Source organism: Marmota marmota, unplaced genomic scaffold (genome assembly GCF_001458135.2).
Source record: "Marmota marmota marmota unplaced genomic scaffold, marMar, whole genome shotgun sequence".
In the NCBI taxonomy this organism is placed as follows: domain Eukaryota; kingdom Metazoa; phylum Chordata; class Mammalia; order Rodentia; family Sciuridae; genus Marmota; species Marmota marmota.
Window position 1 is genome coordinate 27,437,931 of NW_026000174.1, and position 16,383 is coordinate 27,454,313.

At 34.6% G+C, this 16,383-nt stretch overlaps 1 protein-coding gene across 1 annotated transcript in view; it reads left to right on the forward strand.

Annotated features, from left to right (window-relative positions):
- Pde3b (phosphodiesterase 3B) overlaps positions 1-16,383 on the forward strand; it is a 165,147-nt gene that overhangs the window by 42,539 nt on the left and 106,225 nt on the right. The window lies entirely within an intron of this gene.

Consider the following 16,383-nt stretch of genomic DNA (forward strand, 5'->3'; position numbering starts at 1 on the left):
GTTATTTTATTTGGTTTTCCTCTTTTCAGGTCCTATTTTAAATATTTGTACATGAAGCTTTTGCATATGGGGACTTCTCAGATTCATCTCAAATATGACCTGTTTTGTACACTTGCTGAAATAATGGGTTAGGCATATGAGGACTTATTTGAAATATTTCTTTGGGAGAGAATTTATTTTAAGGGAAGAATGAGTCAAATATAATGAACTTGGTTCCCTTCTAGCCTTAGTTGAAAGAAGAGAGTGAAGCAATCTGGAGTATACCAGAGTTTCTATCCCTTAGATTTATTTTAATTCTAGTCCCCAATTGGACCTTTAACTCAATAATGTAAAGAGCATTGAACATAGTGTTAAAGATCTGTTTCACGAATACATTACCATAAAAGTAACCCTGGTTTGGATCTCTTCCTATTCTTTTTCATTCTGCAAGAATCAGTACATAGCTTTAGTGTTCTTAAGACGGGATAACTGAGAATTGCTGTGTCCAATGGAACTTACTTATGTTGGAAGAGTTCACTGGTGAAATAATTAAGGTAAGAATGAGGTGTATAGTTCTGATAAGGCTTTAGTAACTGATTTAAGTACTTTTGTGGGTTTAAATTTTTTCTTTATGAATTTTAGATTTTTAAATTCTTATTTTGAATATATTTATATTATTCATATAGCCAGTTTTTTATCCTAAAGTTATTCATGACTTCTCTGTGTTATTTTTGATGATTATAAGATCTATAGTATCTCCTTTTTTCTTTTAATCTTTATATATTTTTTAAGACAGTGACTACTTTATTCAAAACCCACCACATAGATGGACACCTTGGATCTATAACAAACTATTTGTATTTTAAAGTATAGGTCAGTAATTGTATATGAGACTGTACACTGCTGCATATAGTATAATATGCTGTTTAACCATATACAATTAACTGATTAGACTACAACTTCAGTGTTTAAAATAGCACAAACTTTCCTATAAAAGCACCACCTTTTTGACATTTTGATTTCAGTATTCTCTTTCTTCACCCTCTCTTCAAGAGAAGCCACATTTATGTCTTCATAATCTTTCTCAATGGTAGTCATGTGTTCCTGCCTTCCTTCATCACCTTACCCCACATACCGGTGAATAAAGGAATGCTTGGCATTAATAAGGTAAAACTTGTGGGTTCAAGTAAGTCCAGGCCTTAGCAATGGCTGTGGTGTTGCTCAGAATGCACACAGCTTGCTCTGCCTTAGCCAGGTCTCTACCATTTACTACAGTTGGAGGTTGATCGTTAATTCCAACCTTATTATTAGTGGGGCACCAGTCCACAAACTACATGTTATTTTGGTCTTGTTGATGGCAATGGCAGCATTTACATCTTTGAGAACAACATTGCCACGGTACTATAGGCAGCAACTATGTATTTACCATGGTAAGAGTCACATTTCACCATTTTGTTGACTGTCTCCAAGCAAGCATTAGTTCAGGAAGTTGTTTGTGGTAGAAACAGAGATCAGAGTGGCATATGTGGCCAGAGGGAAGTGAATGCAGGATTAGGACATAGGTTGGTCTAGAATTGTCAGGTCACCATTTAGGGGTCTATGAAATCTGAGGGAATTAGTGACAGAAGACACAATCTGACCTATCACCCTTTCAGGTTAGTGTAGTTCTGGCACTCAGCATCAAAGTTTTTATAATGAATGTCATAGATGACCTATTATCTACTGAGAGTACAAAAACTGTATTCCACAAGTTTTAATATGTTGTGTCTTTGTTGTTGCTGTCACTCAGATCAAAATATTTAATTTTGATTCCTTCTTTTGCTTTATGGGTTATTTAGAAGTTTCTTTTTTTCTTTTCTTCTTCTTTTTTTTTATGTGGTGCTGGGATTGAACCCAGGGCCACTGCATGCTAGGCAAATATTCTACAACTCTACCACTGAATCACCCCCCACCCCTGGGCTCTCTGGAGGGATTTTAAATTCTCTTTCCACTATTTATTTATAGGTGAATTGACATGTTCTCTGAAGTCAGAGAACATACTCTTGAGTAATTTGAAGTTTCTTAGGGCTTTATTTATGACCCAACATACACAATTTAGGTGTATGTTCCATGTCCATTGGAAAAGTGTTTGAATTCTGTCATTATTGGGCATACTGTTCTATGTGTCAGGTTAAGTTTGTTGATTGTCCTGTTCAGATTTTTTTGTGTGCTTGTACTGTTAGCTGTTGGGTAAGGTATATTGAAGACTTCCACTATACCTTTAAATTTGTTTCTCCTTTTTGTTTTGCCAATGTTGTGTTTTGAAACATATGTTGTTGAATTATATCTTCCTATATATAGACACTTTGTCCTAGGAAAAAATTGCTCCAGATCTTGAGTTTATCTCTATGTAGTTCTTCCCTTCTTGGAATTTTGTCCTCAATTACCTTTACCTCTCTGACTTCTTTAAAAATATGATCTCTTTTTTTAAAAAAAGTTTTAAAAATATTTTTTTAGTTGTAGTTGGACACAATATATTTATTTTTATGTGGTGCTGAGGATCGAACCCGGTGCCTCACACGTGTGAGGCAGGCACTATACCACTGAGCAACAGCCCCAGCCCAAATATGATTTCTTTTCTAATTATAATCAGCAAGAACATTGTTCTGCTGTGAATTACTACAACATATCCAGAAGTGGAACTCTCTCCCTTTTAGTGGTAGAATGCTTAGCTGCATTTACCATAATATTTCAACACAATTGATTGAAGTCTTTGGAGAAATGATGTTTGGAAATATGTGTTTTATGATTTATTATTTTATTTAAATAATTCCTTAAATATGAAATCTAAAATTAATACTTTAAACATTTTAACTTTAAAATGATTTATGGACTTTTTTTTCTTTACTCACTATAAAATAATATTTAAAAATGCCTTAATGTGAATTCACAGTTTTGACATGCTTTCTATTTCCTTTAAAACTACCTTCTTTTTCTACCCCATTTTAAAAAAGAAAATTCCTAACTTTCTTTTGTATTTCAATCTTTTTCTGGTTTATTTATTAAAAATAACTTTCATGATGATTTTCTTGAGTACTTTGGCCAGGTTTTATGTTAATTGCTCTATATACATTATCCTGAATGCTTCTCATGTTAATTCCCAGTACTTCAGGTACTAGAGCCAGGTAGGGTGGGAACAGGGGACTTAGAGGGTTGGGAGTGTCTTAAGGAGCTGGTCCTCTCAAATTTCTTTAAAACATATAGCTAGTACCAGTAAAAATAAAATTTTCACATGTTTATGGTCTATGTTCTGATGTCCTTGGCGCTCTTCTGCTTGGATGCAGACTGTCTGCCTTGGAATTTTGGCTTCATTTTTTAGCTGGTGAAATTGGGCAAATCACTTACACCTTTGTTTCTTACCTGTAATTTGGAGATAAAAATAATACTCACTTTATGAGGTGGTTATGAGAATTATGTAAATTAAAACATTTAAAGCCCTTAGGGCAGTGTTTGATAGCTGGGGAGTGCTCGGTGAATATTTCTTCTTGTATTCAAATTTTAAATGTTTCACATCTTCACAATTTTAAATTTTATGCTTTCTTCAAAAATGATTACTTCTTTAGCCTTATGGCATAACTATCTGTTTTGATTAGACGTTTGGATTATTTTGGAACCATGCTACTTTACATAGATTTAGTAACATTCAGAGTATTACTATACAACTTATAAAACTTCTGCTTTAAATGATTTTCTTGAATCCAGAAATTCCCTGAAAGAGCTTAATATTTATAAATGGGAATATTCAGTATGCCAGTAAAAGGTTATTAAATGTAAACAATAATTTTGATGCTTTTTAATCTGGATGATGGTGGAAATAGTAATTCTCAAAGTGACAAGTGATTACTAAAAATTGTCATAAAGAATTAAAGTTCCATTTTGGGATGGAAGAACATCTTTTTCAATTTTTTATTTATTTGCTACATTTGAACCGAGGGGGAAAATTATTCTAGGTTTTTTTTTTTTTTTTTTGTCAGAGTATATCCATAAAAATAGTTAAATAGATACTGCATGTGTTGGGTATTCTTAATGCATGTGGGATATTCTTAATGCATTTGAAGTTAAACAATAAAGCAAGTTAAGGCTGGGGTTGTGGCTCAGTGGTAGAGTGATTGCCTAGAAAGTGTGAGGCACTGGGTTCTGTTCTCAACACTGCATATAAATAAAACAATACAAAAGGTCCATCAATAACGAATATGTGTGTGTGTGATTATATTTGACTATAACCTGATATATTTTTATATGTGTGTGTGTGTGTGTGTGTGTGTATAGTCTAATCTTTAAAAAGTATAGCTTGTATTTTAATATTCACATATATACCAAAATATAAGTGGATAGTATTTTTGTGATGTAGGTATTTATTAAGTGGTGATTTTGAATTTTTGTCTTTATCTTTTTTTAAATATTTTTTTAAAGAGAGAGAGAGAGAGAGAGAGAGAGAGAGAGAATTTTTAATATTTATTTATTTTTTTTTTAGTTTTCGGCGGACACAACATCTTTGTTTGTATGTGGTGCTGAGGATCAAACCCGGGGCGAACACATGCCAGGCGAGCACGCTACTGCATGAGCCACATCCCCAGCCCTTGTCTTTATCTTTTAAATTTTTTTTCTACAATGAATATGATATGTCTAAGTAAAAAATTTAAAAATTCAGAAGAGCAGTAACTGAGGTTAGTTCTTGTGGTATTTATCAAAGTGTCAAACCAGAATATGATTTGTTGTATAATTAATATTTCTGTGTGTATATATGTATGTATATATAGAAATCACTAGAGATATTTATGTATATTAATAATTTTTAGTTTAGTTTTTATGAATACTATTGCAAGATATGAAATATACTATATTTATGTAAAATATGTGAACCATGTAGTTTACTAGTAATTTTCTGTTTTGGATTAACAAACTTTTTTTGTGGAATTGCATTAATCTTTTAGTGACTGAAATATTGACTTCTTAGTTCATTTATTTAATAATTTACTTGAATATTGTGAATTTTGTAAAAAGATAGATTGATTTATGTTCTACATCCTGAGTTTAACTTCTGTCATGTTGGTAGATGATTTTACTCTTTTCATGTTGGGGCTGGAGGCCACAAGTATCTTTTGCTCTAAACAATCAAAATTTAGTACCACTGATAGTTTTATATTTGGAAAACTATCTAGTGCGTGCTCTCTCTCTCTCTCTCTCTCTCTCTCTCTATATATATATATATAATATACACACACACACATATATATATATAGCACTAAAATAAATAGTTTGATAAGTAGATAAATTCTACCAAACAGTGTGTTTTTATTATGATAAAAGTGCTAGTTATTTTCATCATAGATATAATTATATATCTTTTGTAAATCTGTCTTGTATATAACAACTGCCAATTTCTCTTTACAGATGAAAAATATTATTTTTTTTGCTATTTCTAGAACATGATAATTCTTTCTATTTTGCTTTCAGTTGTGACAGCTAATTCACCTCTGGCAGTTAAAAATTTGTCACAGGGCTGGAGTTGTAGCTCAATGGTAGAGCATACCTAGCTTGTTTGAGTTACTGGGTTTGATTCTCAGCACTGCATATAAATAAATAAATAAATGAATGAATGAATAATATAGAGGTCTATCAGCAACTAAAAATAAACATAAAAGATTGTCAAAAAATTTTAAGAATGATAAAGTTCCTGACTCCTTTAGTCTTATTCCCCCCAAATAAACTTTATTAGCAGTTTCTTATGTTTCCTTCCAGGAATTTTCTGTGTCTATGGAAGCATATGTAAAGGTGTATTTGTGTTTATAAGTTTACATATTTAATGTATCCTCCTTTGTTTTACATATTAGGTTTTACAATACATTGATACCATATTTTATAACAATGCATAATATATGTTAGTTGTAGATATAGTTATACATCTTTTGTAAATCTGTCTTGCTCCATGGTAGCTCATTGTTTGAATAAAACATTATTTATTCACCTGGCTTTTAATGATAAAGATTGAGGTTGTTTAGAATTTCCTTGAAATTGTTAACTTACATCTGATGTTATTCTTGTAACATAGGTAAATGTCTTTAAGAGTTTAAAAGCACTGGCAAAATTATCTTTCAAAATAGCAGCAGCAATTTATATGTGCTACAACTGTTTTAGAACACTTTCTCCTTCATATCTTGGCTGATGCATAAAAATAAATAGTTTATGGTAAGTAGATAAATTATACTAAACAGTGTGTTTTTATTATGATAAAAGTGCTAGTTGTTTTCATCATTTTCTTTTAGGATTTTGTGACATCATTTAAACATGCTAGAAATTGAATTTTACATTTTATCCCAAAGATGGCAGTGCAGTCTTCAGCATGGTGATTAAAAATTAAGCTCATCCAGGACATGTAGGAAGCTAAAGTGATTAACATAAATGATATTTATTTTAATATTTAATTATGTGTGAACTAAAGTTCATATATTTCATATAAAAATATATTATTAGAGTTCTCATTATATATATTGTTTCTAAACCATGGTTAATATAAATTTAAAATAAATAATTAAAATGTCTTGCGATTTTGCAGTCATTTCCGTACAGATTGATTCAGGCAAGAATCTTAAATTGATGATAAATCTATGGGGAAATTTTAATGAGGAAGACAATATTTGCATGATTTGAAGTATTTCCTTGTACATTGTTTATTAGTTGCAAGGCAAAAATAATAATTATACAGAGGGGAAAAGAGAAAACAGTGTAATTAGGTGATCAGAATTGATAACAGTAATGGATGGGCGGATATTGTCTGTCTATAGATGTGATACTCTGAGGATTGTTAGTATTTCATCCAGAAATGAGTAACCTGAATCTAGTTATGAAAAGTATCAGGAAAACCCCATATAAGGAACATACTATATTAAAAATAAGGGACTATTTTATTACTGTTGTTGTTATTGTGATTTTGATGGTGCTGGAGATTGAACCCAGGTTTTTGTGCATTCTAAGCACCCCAACCCCACCCTTTCTACCACTGAGCTACATCACTAGCCTCAGGGAAGGTATCTTAATTGTATTTTATTTAACTAACATTATATTTATGAATAGTATTCGGATTCATTTTGACAAAATAATGCATTTAAGGAATTTTATCAATCCCCATTCACCCTTGCTTTTCCCTTTTCTCCTCCTTCCCCCTGTTTTCTCTCCTTCCCTCTATTGATCTTTCTTTCACTCCTTTATTTATTTTTGATTGGTATTTTGTACATATCTATGTATATGTGGATTTCTTTTTTGGTACATTTATATATGTATGTAACATTGTTTATTTTTTATTCCCTATTTCTACCCCTTTCCCTTCTTTCTTTCCTCCCTGTTATTCTCTTTTACTCTATTGATCCATCTATGTCTTTATGATATCCAATCTCCTTCCTTGGTACCTTCTTTCTCTTATTTGCTATAGCTTTCACATATGAGAGAAAATATTTGACCCTTGATTTTTCTGAGTCTAGCTTATTTCACTTTGCATAATTTTCTCCATTTCCATTGATTTACTAGCAGATTATTTCATTCTTCTCTATGGCTTAGTAGAAAGAACTCCATTGTGTGTATATACCACATTTTCTTGAACCACTCATCTTTGATGAGCATTAGGGTTGACTACATAATTTGGCTGTTGTGAATTGTGCTACTATAAATATTGAAGTGACTATATCATGGTAGTATGCTGATTTTAGTTCTTTTGGATAAATTCTTAAGAGTGGGATAGCTCTCATGGTGGTTCCATTCCTAGTTTTTTTTTTTTTCCCCCCTGAGGAGTCTCCACACTGCTTTCCATAGTGGTTGCATTAATTTGTAGTTCTACCAGCAATGTATGAGTGTAGCTTTCCCCTCACATCCTCTCCAGCATTTTGTGGTCTTGATAATTGCCATTCTGACTGGGGTGAGATAAAATCTTAGTTTAGTTTTGATTTGCATTTCCCTGATCGCTAGAGATGTTGAACACTTTTTTCATATATTTGTTGGCCATTTGCATTTCTTCTTTTGAGAAGTTTCTATTTAGTTTTTTGGCCCATTTATTAATTGGGTTATTTGTTTTTTTGACATTAAGTTTTTTGAGTTCTTTACATGTTCTAGATATTAATTCCCTGTCAGAGGAGTGACTGGCAAAGATTTTTTTTCCCATTCTGTAGTCCCTGTCTTCACTGTCTTATTTCCTTTTATATGCAGAGATGTTTTAGTTTGCTGGCAACCTATTTATTGATTCTTGGTTTTCTTTTTTTTGGGGGGGGGGGTTACTGGGGATTGAACTCAGGGGCACTTGACCATTGAGCCACATCCCCAGCCCTATTTTTTGTATTTTATTTAGAGACGATCTCATTGAGTTGCTTAGTGCCTCTCTTTTGCTGATTCTGGCTTTGAATTTGGAATCTTCTTGCCTCAGCTTCCTGAACTGCTAGGATTACAGGCATGTGCCACTGTGCCCGGCTTTTGTTTTAATTCTTGAGCTTAGGGGTCTTGTTGAGGAAGTCACTACCTACCTGTATTATGGAATGTTAATCCTATGTTTTCTTCTAACAATCGCATGTTTTCTAGTCTGATTCCTAAATCTTTGATATATTTTGATTTGACTTTGTGCAGGGTGAAAAGGATTAAATTTTATTCTTCTACATGTGGATATCCAGTTTTCCTAGCACCATTTGTTAAAAAGGTCTTCTTTCCAACATACTTTTTGGGCACCTTAATCAAGAAGAATCAGAGCTGGGTGAGATGGCGCACGCCTCTAATCCTAGTGACTTCGGAGGCTGAAGCAGGAGGAACTCTAGTTCAAACACAGCTTCAGCAACTTAGTGAGGCCCTAAGCAACTCAGTGAGACACTGTCTCTAATAAAATATAAAAAATAACTGGGGATGTGGCTTAGTGGTTAACTGCCCCTGGGTTCAATTCCTAGTACCAAAAAAAAAAAAAATAGAGGAAGAATCAGATGACTGTAAGTATTTGGGTTTGTCTTAGTGCCTTCAGTTTTATTCCATTGGTCTTCATGTCTATTTTGATGCCAATTAGCATGCTGATTTTGCTACTATAGCTCTGTAGTATAATTTGAAATTGGGTATTGTGATGCCTCCTGCATTGCTTTTCTTGTTCAGAATTGGTTATTCAAGAGAAGTAGAATATTCCTGTTCTTCCTAATGAATTTAAGGACTGATTTTCCTAATTTGGTAAAGGATTTCATTGGTATTTTGATGGTGATTGCATTAAGTATATATATTGCTTTTTGGTAGTATGGCCATTGTGACAATATTAATTGTGCCTATCTAAGAACATGGGAGGTCTTTCCATCTTCTGAGGTCTTGATATGACTAACCCTGGCTGATAGTTTGGTTCCAACTTCATGTAAGAACTTGAGCCAGAGGCACTTAACTAAGTCACTTCATCTCAGAAACTGTGGGATGAAATTTTTTTTGTTTGTTTTAAAGTGGCCTAGTTTTGGGGTAATTTTTTTTTTTTACACGAAAGAGAATCTTATTTATCGAAATTATGTTTATAGCTTTATACAGGTGAAACTAAACATAATTAGGAAAAGGGATGAAAATAACCAACTTAAATGGCATCTGGCCATTTGAATTAATACAAAATAGCTGATAACAATAGCTAATGTATATTGAACTTTTTTTTTTTGTTTCAGAAAATATGCTAAGTATACTGTTGGCATTTTATAATTTAGTTCTCACAAAATCCTTTGGGGTACTTTAGGAAACTGACATAACCATAGGCAGATGCAGTCAAATCTCTGACTCTAATTTAGCTGTTTGCCATATGCTGCCAGATAACTGTCAATTATATTATAGATGGGGTAACTGAAATATACACAAGAAAAATGACTTCTTTAAGGTCAATGTTCTAAATACCCTTTTCATATCTAAGAAAATTAATACCAATTTTATATTATCTAATATTCATCTATATACATTTTCCCAAATGTTCCCAAAATATCTATTCTAACTTTCATTTTTGCCAAGCCAGGCAAGGCTTAATACATGTGGTTAAACATGTGTTTATGTCTCTCCTTTCTTTTAATGTTTTAGAATATTTTTTTAGTTGTAGATGGACACAATACCTTTATTTTATTTATTTATTTTTATCTGCTGCTGAGGATCGAACCCAGTGCCTCACACATGCTAGGCATGTGCTTTACCACTGAGCTACAACCTCAGTCCTCTACTATCTTTTTAAATCTAAAACAGCATCCTTCCTATCTTCTTTTTTTCCCCCAGTGAAGTAACTTTTTGAAGAATTTGGGCCAGATGTCTTGGTAGATATGCCTCTATTGTCATAATTGTATACTTTATTTAGTCTTTTGGTATAATTAATTCAGGATATGTTGTTTTAATTATTTTTAAATATTGTACAGAATTTTAAATGTTTTTACTTTTTTTTAGTAGAAATATATTAATGTTTGGTGTTATTTAACTATAATTTATAGTAATAAGACTATAATTTAGTTATAGAAAAAAAAATTTTTGTTTCTAGACAGTAGAAATAAAGCTAAGTGAAATTTTAAAACTTTAGTCATTTATTCTATAAATATTAATCAAGCAACCTCAGTGTTCTGTGTCCAGATTTAGCTGCTGGGATAGCTGGGTAAATAAAACAATTTTCTGCCATTATGAAACAGATATGGTATTAGAGTCGTTAATATAAAAATAGTGTCAGCTGTTGATAAATGAATACTATAGAGAAAAATTAAGCAAGACAAGTTAGAAGGGAGAGGGGAGTTTGCAGAGTCATTGAGGAGGACATAACTAGAAAGGTGATATCTGAGCAAAAAAAGACTTACAGTCGATATGGGAGGGGGACATGCAGATATCTTGGAGAACATTGTAGCCAAAGGGAAGAGCAGAAGCACAGGCCCTAAGATTAGAGTCTAACTGATAAGTTCAGGTTGATTCAGAGGGAACTGTGTAGAGAAGACCAGGGAAGGAGATGGAAGAGTAAAAGGAAATGAGATAAAAATAATGAAAATACTGGGCTGGGGTTCTAGCTCAGTGGCGGAGCGCTTGCCTAGCATGTTTGAGGCACTGGGTTTGATCCTTAGCACCACATAAAGGGCTGGGTGTAGCTTAGTGATAGAGTGCCTCTGGGTTTAATCTTTAGATACCTCCCCCAACATTCCACACAAAATAAAACAGATCTAGAATGCTAGTCTGATATAAACATTTGTATTTATTAAATATGTATTGTTAAATCTGAATACATTTAATAAAATATATTTTATAATATATATTTAAGATATATGTGATATAATATATATTTTGTTAAATATATATTATGCTTATATCAGGCTAGCATTCTAGATCTGTTGAGTTTTGCCTAGCATAAAGCACTGACCTTTTGATTGATGATTCCTGTTTTGTGCATTGACTCATATAAACCTAATTGAAATTGCTATCTTAATTCACACTTGTAAGACTACTTATATTACTAAATTTAAAAAAATACGTATTATAAAATTTGTTTTGGCATGGTGATATACTTATTTTTGACCAGTAGTTTTCATATTACTTTGAAGTATGAAGATATTTTCATTCAGATTCCCCTTTAAGATGGTTGAACATTTGGCCTTTGGTTCTTTGCGACTGGCTTACTTCACTTTGCATGATATTTTCCAGCTTCATCCATTTACTGGCAAATGCCATAATTTCATTCTTCTTTAAGGCTGAGTAATATTCCATCCTGTATATATACCACATTTTCTTTGTTCGTCTGTTGAAGGGCACCTAGATTGGTTCCATAGTTTAACTATGGTTAGTTGAACTGCTATAAACATTGATGTGGCTGTGTCACTATAGTATGCCAATTTTAAGTCCTTTGGGTATAAACTGAGTAGTGGGATTGCTGGGTCAAATGGTGGTTCCATTCCAAGTTTTCTGAGGAATCGCCATACAAAAGGGAGTGGAGGGGATAAAAGGGTAGGAAACTCCGCAGAATGAATCGGACATTATTTCCCTATGTGCATGTATGATTACATGACCGGTGTATTTCTACACAGTGTACAACCAGAAGAATGAGAAGGTATACTCCATTTATGTATGATGTATAAAATGCATTCTATTGTCAGTATAACTAATTAGAACAACAACTAACAAGATGATGGAACATCTTAATTTTCATTCATTAGGTTATAAGTTTAACTAATAATACTAATCAACAAGGAGTAACAACAAGAATTTATGAGATTCTATAGAGTTTCAGGTTGAAAAACTAGAAGTGTGGAAAAACTAGAAGTGTTTTATCTTGCTTGTAAATAGGAATTCTCAGCTCTTCAGATGTCTAAAAGAAGAGATAGCAGGCTCTAGCTGTGTGCTTTTAAATTTCTGGTCTGGGTCTATCTCCTGTCTTTTCTTGTACATTCCCCATTCTACTCCCAATCTCTCTTATTTAGTTCTTTGAGTTCATCAAAGTTGGAAATTAAGTGGTATTTCTGACATATTATGAGGTATGAGTTCTGTAATCTTTGTGATTTCTCAAACTCACAAATGCAGCTGTAAACTTTTTGTTAAAATGTGACTTTTAATTGCATTTTCTTCAAGATAGAGTATAGGAGTCAGTAGTAGGTGAACTTAGCGTATTGTCCTTCTGTAGCATTTGTTGCTGTTTTTCCTCTTTATGATAACTCTGATGAAGTGATAAAAGTTTTTGCATAGGATCATTTTCAGGGAAATAAGTCTGAAAAGGAAGCCATGTGTATTGATAAAATTGGGGGGGGGGGATGAAAAACAGTAGTTAAGAACAATGTAGCTTTTAGCCAGAAAGTACAAGTTTAAGAGATGTTAAAGGGTGAGATGTCTCGGGGTGTGGTGGTGAAAGCCTGTAATTACAGTGACTTAGTAGGCTGAGGCAAGAAGATCTGAAGTTTGAGGCCAGCCTTGGCAACTTAGTGAGACCCTATCTCAGAATAAAAAAATTTAAAAGGGGCTGGGAATGTAGCTGAATGGTAAAGTACCCTTCAGTCAAACCTCATCTATAGAAAAACAAAAGAGTGGGATGTCAGTTTTAGGGAGTTTGAATTTAGTCATGAACATAGCCATGTTACTATTCCCTTATTGTAACTTTTCATTCCCCCCTTTATTTTTGGATAATTTAATCCTATCTACCTTTACCCTTCTGGTTCCCTCAGAAATAACCTCTTCCTCTTTGAATTTACATAATAATTGAAGATTTAACTTTTTTTCTTGTTTGTTGTACACTTTCATTTTGCTAAAGGAGATCCACAAGGAACCCTTGAAGAAAGAATATGTGCAAAATATGCTTTCTGAGTTTTCATGAACCAGAACATGACTTTTTCATCCCCAAATTTGCCTAACTAGTCCAGGTATAGTTTTTAAACTGTTTAAATCATTTTCCTTCAGAAATGTGAAGGCTCTGTTGTCCTTCCTTATCCAGTATTGTCTAGACTCAAATTGCATTCTTATTCTTGGTAGTGACATGTTTTCTCAACCAAATTAGAGTGGATGGTCAAGAATATAATTCCCTTCTCTGTATATAGGAAGGATTATCAATGGGGATTGGTTCCTTTAATATTTGATGCTCTTTTAAATCCTTTATCATTGAATAGTGGTTAAGAGCACAGATTCTTGGACCAAACTGCCTAGGTTTGAACCCAAAGTTCATCATTTACTTGTTTTGTGACCTTGACATTGGACAAATTATTTAATCGTTATGAACCTCAGTTTCTTCAACCTTAAAATTGGGGTGGTGGTAGTAATAGCACCTACCATTATGAGTTTGCTAAAATAAGTTAATGTTTATATATAGAATTGCATTTTGGGGACTCAACATGGCGGCGGGCAGGGAGGCAGCGCTTTCAGTACCTTCTCAACCACGTGGACAGAGAGACGCCTTAGAACGTTCAGATTCTACCTGCTGAGAAAATTCTGCTGAAGTGAGACCTGCTGGGGAATTTGGGATTATTGGAGGTGACAGCTTGCCCCAGACGGGTGAATCTTGGCCACGCCGCATGGAGGTCTGGGCTGCTGCCGCTGCCTGGCAACCAACACAGTAGGAGGCGGTTCAGCACTGTGCAGCAGAGAGACCCTATGAAGAGGTTGCTAACCAAGCCTTCATGAAAAAGTGAACCAGAACTGAATCCGAGACTGGGACACACCAGAGACAGGCTAGACCCACCCCTCCCATCGGACACTCCGGCAAGGAGTCTGGGGCCCACCATAGCAGACAGCTGACGTCACCAGAGTTCGGTGGATGGGATCCCTTCCCAGCAGAATCGGCTTTAGCAGGTGTGTGACTCCCACCCTCACCAGATACATACAGCTGGGAAACCTCAAAAATCTCGCCCCAGAGCTCCGTGGGCGAGACTGTAGGGGCCAAGGGAAGCAGAGGGGACTCCCGACCCCCAACTCCCCCTATCTCTAGCAGTGTGGGCATGACTGTAGGGGCCGAGGGAAGCAGAGGGGACTCCCTATCCCCAACTCCCCCTACCACCAGCGGCGACATCCAAGGCCTTAGCCGCCAGTTCCTGGGGGCGTGGCCACCAAAGGGGTCCAGACAAATTAAACTGTCGGTTCCCAGATCACCGCTCCACAACCCTGGGGTCTGAATGAATGACAAAAAGAGTGCTCAGTCGTTTGGGAAATAGGGCACGCAGTGGGGCTGCAAGTGTAATCAGACCCTTGGAAATCGCCTCTGGTGAGCGGGGTCTTGCTGGCTAGCAGGAGGAAGCGGGGGAGGAGCCGGAGAAGAGAAATATCTCTGGACTAACAGGATTAGAGCGATGATCAGTAGGGGCAGAGGAGTCGCCTTACAGGGATTGTTGCCGGAACATAGAGGGAAGAAGCTCGGCTCGGAGGGCACAGCTCCGCCTACTGGAAGAGAAGAAAACAGAACTCTAAGACTTCATTTACCTCTCTTTTTTTTCCTTTCTTTCTTTTCCTTTTTCAATTTTTATTGTTCTTTCCATTCTCCTCTATTCTACCTATCTTTCTCTCCCTCTTTCTCTTTAAGGACTCCTTCCTTCCCCTTCCCCCTAACTTTCATCCCAAGCATTATGACTTTCATTACGTGTAATTTCCTAAATGCAAATAGGTGATTGTTTTGAGGCTGTCTATAGGGCTCCTAAATACCTAGCTATTACCAAATACCCTGATCCATTCGCCTGTCAATATCCCCCTTCAGTAGAGCAATCTTCCAAAGTAGCCAAGACATACTAACCTTCATACCATCATAGCACCCAACCTAAACATAAAGTCCTAAGACCAAATAACAGAATGCCTACAGAATCCGTAAGCCTTTTATGAATCGAATGAATCAGCTTTAAATTACAATAAAGCCCAACATCTCTTGGCATAGTCTCCCACCACAAAGGAGAGACCACAAAGATATACAAAACCAAAACAAATTTATAGGAGAAAATAGAAACACAGCAGTTAAACAGAGTTGGAAAGTAACGTGAACACCATGAAAAAAACAAGGGAAAAAAGGATTACAAACAATGCAGGACAACTTAAATTTACAGGAGAACCTAGAGGCATCAGAAAAATGGACAGAGAAAGAACTCAAGGCATACCTGACTCAGATGGAATGGAATCTTAAAGAAATCATTAGACAGCAAGTCCAAACAATGAAAGAATACTTTGAAAATGAATTGCATAAGCAGATTCAAGAAACAAAAAATGAACTCTATCAGGATATAGAGATTTTTTAAAAAAATCAAACAGTAATCCTAGAAATGCAGGAAACCATAAATCAAATCAAAAACTCAAATGAGAATATTACAAATAGACTAGATCAAATAGAAGTCAGAACATCAGATAATGAAGACAAAGTTTATCAACTCGAAAAGAATATAGTCAATGCAGAAAGGCTGGTAAGAAACCACGAGCAAAACATCCAAGAGATATGGGATGTCATAAAAAAACCAAACTTAAGAGTCATTGGGATAGAAGAAGGTATAGAGGTCCAAACCAAAGGAATGAACTATCTGTTGAATGAAATAATCTTAGAAAACTTTCCAGATATGAAAGATGGAATGGATTGCTAAATCCTGGAGGCCTACAGAACCCCAAACATACAAAACCGTAATAGACCAACTCCAAGACACATTATTATGAAGATATGCAACATACAGAACAAGGAGAGAATATTGAAAGCTACAAGAGAAAGGAGGCAGATTACATTTAGGGGTAAACCAATTAGGTTAACGGCTGATTTTTCATCACAGATGTTGAAAGCGAGAAGATCCTGGAACAACATATTTCAAAGGCTGAAAAATAATGGATTCCAACCAAGAACACTGTATCCAGCAAAATTAAGCTTCAGGTTTGACAATGAAATTAAAATAAATAAATAAATAAATATGACTGGAAGTACAAACCATATATCAA